The 6,004-nt window shown below is 38.8% G+C and overlaps 1 non-coding gene across 1 annotated transcript; it reads right to left on the minus strand.

Annotated features, from left to right (window-relative positions):
• Window positions 1–2,214: 2,214 nt before the first annotated feature.
• On the minus strand, window positions 2,215–2,333 carry LOC117238684. The gene has a single exon (XR_004494245.1). It is a non-coding gene; the product is annotated as a 5S ribosomal RNA (ribosomal RNA).
• Between the last annotated feature and the right edge of the window lie 3,671 nt (window positions 2,334–6,004).

Raw genomic sequence — 6,004 nt, forward strand, 5'->3', positions numbered from 1 at the left:
TATCGGGGGCTTCTTTATTTATTAGGGTTAGCATACTGTATCTTTTTTGGTTTGAAATTAAAGAGTTAGCATTTATTGCAATTATTTTCAGATGTTTTGGGTTAAATTTATGTGTCTTTTGCTGTGATTGTCGGTTTGGCGTGATTTGGTTATTCGTCGTCTGTACTATTGAAAGTGCTGAAGATGGCGTCGAACCTTTCTTCGTGCGTTGATAGTGTATTTTTTATTTCGTTTAATTGCATTTGTTGTTCTTTTAACGCTTGGAGAATACCTTTTTTAAAGTCTTCGATAACGTTTATAATGTTTAGATGGGGGGAGTTATCGATTGTGATTGGGCTTTGGCTTGAGCGCGGATCTAAGTTTGCTGATTGTGATGTGTTTTTGGTTGTTTGATTTGCTTTTTTGTTTGCTGTTTCACTACGTCAGAGAACTTTAGTTCTGGGACGTATTTGCGGCTTATTTGGGCAATTCGTTGTGTCTTTGCTTCTTTGTCTTTTTTGAGTTTATCGGCTAGCTTTTTACGAAGCTCTACGAGTTTGGGGCAACCTTTGTATGACGCGGGGTGTCCGTAGTTTTTACAGTTGACGCAGAATATTTTGTCTTTGGTTACTGCGTTTTCCCTTTTTATTTTGCAGTCGCCTGGGCCACGGGGCTCACTGCATTTAACACAGCGGTAGTTTAGGTTGCAGTTTTGCGCTGTGTGGCCTAGTCGCTGGCATTTGTGGCATTGAGCTATGTCATCCTTTTTTCTTTTTTTTTTTTTTCCCATTTTATCTTGTAGTAGTTAAAATAGTTTATTTTTAGTAGGTTGCTTGTATTGCTGTCGGGGGATAGCTGTATTATGTAAATTGGGAGCAATATGTTGTTCTCCCTTGATCTTTTTGTCGTGAATCGTGTGACTTTTAATGAATTTTACGTCGTCAATGTGCAAGGCTTGTAGGTCTGTAAGTATTTCTGTTTCGGTGTAGCTATTGTCTAAACCTTTTAACAAGTATGTATGGTGTTTCTCTGTTTCGGGTGTATACGTGTAGAAGGTTGTGTTAGCTGAGAGGAGAGTTTGTTTTGCTTTATGGAAATCGGGTAGGTTTTGGAGGTAGAGTGCGTGTTTACCTGCGTGTATTCTTTTAATGTGAAATTGTTTAATGTCCGCTACTTTCTCTATGAGCGTTACGGTGTCCTTGGGGTCTTGTAGGATTATGTTGATGGGTGGCGGCCTGTTGTCTCTTGTGGTGGGTGGGGTGCTCGTACGCTCCTTCGCGGAGCATCCGGTGGGGCGTCCGTCAGGTGCTCGGTCCCCCCTTGGCGGTGTTGGAGGCGCCGGGCCTCCTGGGTTGTACGGTGGGGTGCGTCGCCCCTGCTGCGCCGATTGTTCCGGTGGCGTGGTGGGACCGTGTCTTCCCGTTTTGCCTCGTAATCTTTCGTTTTTCTTTCTTATTTGATCTAGCGTTGAGTTCCAAGTGGAGTAGTTTGATGGTCCCGGTTGCGGATGAGGCTCTGGTTCAGATTGTAATTTCGTTAGCCTTTTCTTCTTGGCTGGGGTGATAATCTACAACTGTGTTTCCTAGGATGTTTGCTAGACTCTTTGCCCTGGCAACCAGGTTAGGTTGTGGGTTGAGTTTCCGCGTCTTTTGAGCGGGGAGTCTTAAGATACTGTTGATTTCCCTGGCTGTTTTATGTGTAATTATTTTTCTCTTGATGGCTTTTTTTATTGGGTCTACGGTGGGTTCCGTTTCGTTGCTCTTGGCTTCGTTATCGGTGGCTTTTATTTTTTTGTACAGTTTTATTTTGTCTTATCTTATTTTATTTTCTTTTTGTTCTTATTTGTATTTATGGAGATGATGTGGATGCAGTATTTTTCACTTTTTTGTCGCTATTTTGTCACTTGATCCATCTACTTTAGTGGATGTTAGTCTACTCCGACGCGCGCTCCGAGGGGTCCGTCCCGCTCGGTGGTCAACAGTCGACTGTGACGAGAACGAGTGCACTCAGCGCGGTATGAGCGTTGGCTGAAATTAATAGTTTTCTTATTTGTTTTCCATGGTCAAAAAATAGAATATTTAAAGAAACATAGGTGTGTGCCAAAATGAGAATGATACAATATGCATGATAATGATCGCGTAATGCTAAAACATTTCTCTTTCTCGATGCTTCGATTGTAGATTATTAAAAATAGATTGTCAAGAAAAGTAAAAAAATATTGGAAAAATAAAAGAAAGCCAACACCACACGGAGTTCCCAGGCGGTCACCCATCCAAGTACTATCCGTGCCCGGCGCTGCTTAACTTTCGTGATCGGACGAGAACGAGTGCACTCAGCGCGGTATGAGCGTTGGCTGAAATTAATAGTTTTCTTATTTGTTTTCCATGGTCAAAAAATAGAATATTTAAAGAAACATAGGTGTGTGCCAAAATGAGAATGATACAATATGCATGATAATGATCGCGTAATACTAAAACATTTCATTTTCTCGATTATTCGATTATAGATTGTTAAACATTGTTTGTTAAGGAAGCCGAATTGATTTTTTATTAGGATTACGTTATTTTTTTTTTTTTTTTTTTTTTTTTTGTTCAAAAGGAGACTAGGGGGTTATTTATGATTATTTCGAATATTTTGGTTATGTTGGGTAGGAGACTTATATATCGCAGGTTTGAGGGTGAGAAGCGGTCTTTATTTTCTTTTCCTTTGTGATGGCTGCTAATATTATTAAAGAGCACTGTTTAATATCATTTTATTTTGTTGGTTAACCGTTTGAGCAAAATGTTCGGGACGTCGTCGAAAGCGGATGATTTTTTATTGTTTAATTTAGAGGAAATGATTTTTAGTTGATTATAATTTGTAAAGTAGTTTATTTCTGTGTCTGGTTGTTTGGGGTTGTCCGAGGTGTTTTCATTAGAGAATATGAAGACTGCCTTATTTAGCGATATGTCTCGCTCTATTTTATTTTTCAGTTTATTTGTTTCGGAGATAATAATTCTCGACCCAGGTGATCGTTGTGTGTGTCTGTTTTGGAAAAGTGAGTGCCGATAACGTATAGTTTTTCCGTTGTTTTACATGTTGTGAAATAACTAGACTCCATGTTTTTATTGATGTTCTGTATCGCTATACCTGCATCTTGGAGGAGGGGAGCTTTCTCTGGAGGTAGTTTGAAAGAAGGGATAGAGTTAGATTCTTTTTACCTAAAAATTTGATTTGTCTGTGGGAACATGCTAGCTGAGTCTTTTTAGACATATTTTTTTTATTTTATTTATCTTCTCTTTTTGTCGTAAGAATTTTGTTGTACTTTAGATTGTTTATTTTGGATAGTACGTAGCTTTTGTCTCGTTGTAGCTCGTTGTTGCTCGCTTTCGCAGTCAAGGCGCTATTTTAGAAGGGTACTCCAATAGCTAAAACGATTCTCTTCAACATTCGTAGCAGTATTTCTAATTTCCTACGCTACGAGTTTCTTGTAAGGATAATTGACGGATTTTAACGGCCCGAGCGGTCGAGCGCCACTACTTACCCAATTACATCGAAGCCTCGCATTCACCCAGGTATCGTTCACGCTCTTCCAGCGAAGGATCTGCCCCGCACTTGGAGCGTATTCACGCAGTAAACGCCATCTTGCGGGCGAATATGCCGCGTGACGATTTTCTTGAAAACCAATCAGCGTGCGTATTTGGGGTCCTCCGTTTCGAGCCTTGTTGGAGTCTAACAACGGTATCGGCAGTCTCGTTCGAGTAGTTTAATCGTGAACATGTAGCAGCGAGTCAGTTTCCGTGCGTTCGAATCGCTAAACGTGGACCAAAGAACCGTTTCAATCTCTTAGCGCTCTTCAAGCGCTCGTGCAGGTGAAATCGTTTCGTCAGTCGCAACGCAAAAGTGATACTTTTCTGTGCTAGCTTCTTCGATGAGTCAATATCTTGAAGCATTCGTGGACATGGCTGCAAGCGTTGGTGGAGACAGAGTCGTTCCATCAGGCGTGACGATCAGTGGACAGTCCTGTGCGAAATCTTCAATTGTGAACAGTATCTCCAAGCATACGCGAAGGTAAGTATCATTTTAGTGAGCGAACGATTAGTAAACCGTCTCGTGCTGGTCTTTCAATTGCGAGCGGCATCGTCACGCGTGTATCGTTAATCATTCGTATCGTCGTACGATAATTCAGTCGCATTCGTTCAGTCGTACATCGCGTCGCGGCATTCGCTTCAGTTGCTTCCTATCGCATAATCGTCCGCAGTAAGTATTCCTAAATTTCGTCTTAATCGTCGAAAACAATTTGAAACTTTCTCATTGTTTGTTCTTTTTTTCTTTTTTTTTTTCCAGTTTTAACTTCGTCAATTGTTCTTCGCGCATTGAGTCATTACTCTCCCTCGTAAATCTGTCACCCAAGATTAATTCGACGGGGAACGAGTTACAGAACGCGGTATCGTCCGATATCAGAGACACGCGCGCATGTTAGACGTATCGTTGTTTCTTTAACCGATTGAGTACCAAGCAGCGTGATCGCGGTGTTTAGATTTTATGTCGAAAAGTCCCAGTACATTTGAACGCTACGGACGACTGACGGTATTTTGTGTATTTCATTGTTATCTTAATAATTTTTATTGAACAAAATTTGGAATGTTTATAAACTAATAGTACGCATATATAAAAATATAGATGTATTTCATAAAAATAACACATATGACGAGCGCTATTGTGCCGCTTGTTTCTCTCGCAATCGATTAAGAGGTTATCCTGCCGTTCCGGACTTTTCCACTGTCACGTAAAATAACAAAATAAAAAAGAAATTTGAGGTGAAAAATAAAAAAAGAAAACTTTATTTTTTTGTTTTCTTTCTAACAACAATACACTTTACAATCTACTTCTGAACTCTAGGCGTGACTTTCTAAGACTGACTCTTATAATTTTACTTTCGATCGGATCCGATTACTTTCTTTTGTCATCCCTCAACATCCCCACCGTCCATGCATTTGCTAGGCGTCCGCGATCGTTGCCACGTGCTCTTTCTTCTAGAACCTTCGGTGGAAGGACCGTTGGGATGTTGATGGTTCATTAGGCACTTCAGCGATATACATTGTCGCCGAGTGCCGCCACATCTTTATCTCTATCGTCAGTCCGTCGGATTTGAAGTATGCCGATCGTGACACGACCGTGGTTTTTCAAAGACCCCTGGGGCTCGAACGGTTAAATTATGTCAATATTATCAGCAAATAATTATTTTTCTATTTACTCTATATGATTTTCGAAACATTGAAAGATCACTATTACTCGACTACTTCAATATTGATTACGATACTTTTTTAATTGCGGTTAAATTTGTCACTACTGGTGTGAGAGACTGTAAAATTGATTCGAAATAGTATTTTACAGAGACTGATGAAACCGATGAGTTAGATATTTATATAATTAAAAGTTATTTCTATTTCTGAATTTTCTTTCTGAATATTTCTTTTAAATACTATCTTAAGTAGTTGTTGGTCTACAGTACGAATAAAATATTTTGAATATGTAGTAAAAAATAAACTATCTTTATTTTCACAATGTGGTATATAAAATAAAGTATTTTATCTTTGTATTGTAAATAGTGTTTAAAATGTTTCTTAACGATGAAAATAGATTAAGCAGAAGAAGGTTAATATCAGGATGCAAGAAACCAAAATATTTAGAAATTAAATTCATGTTGTTTTTAACCCTGCTGCGGTCTCCGGGTCTCTTTGTTCTTACTGCTCTCCTTTCTTTCTCTAAGAACTTCTGTATTCTTTTGAACGTATAGAGCAAAATTTTATCTGACTCTTGAAACCGACATATTTGAGAAAAAAAAAAAAAAAAAAAAAAAAAAAAAAAAAAAAAAAAAAAACGCGCGATCGTAGCAAAATTTAGGGAACGCACTGATACAAAATTATATTATAAGACGGTAATATGACCCGCGTAGGAAAGCTGCAAAAGAAATAGCAGAGAGTGTTATAAATACATTGGAACATTTCAAAGAGAAAATAAGAGTTTGTAAAAATTTCACTAA

Source organism: Bombus vosnesenskii, unplaced genomic scaffold, assembly GCF_011952255.1.
Source record: "Bombus vosnesenskii isolate JDL3184/JDL3185 unplaced genomic scaffold, Bvos_JDL3184-5_v1.1 scf7180000013602, whole genome shotgun sequence".
Taxonomy (NCBI): domain Eukaryota; kingdom Metazoa; phylum Arthropoda; class Insecta; order Hymenoptera; family Apidae; genus Bombus; species Bombus vosnesenskii.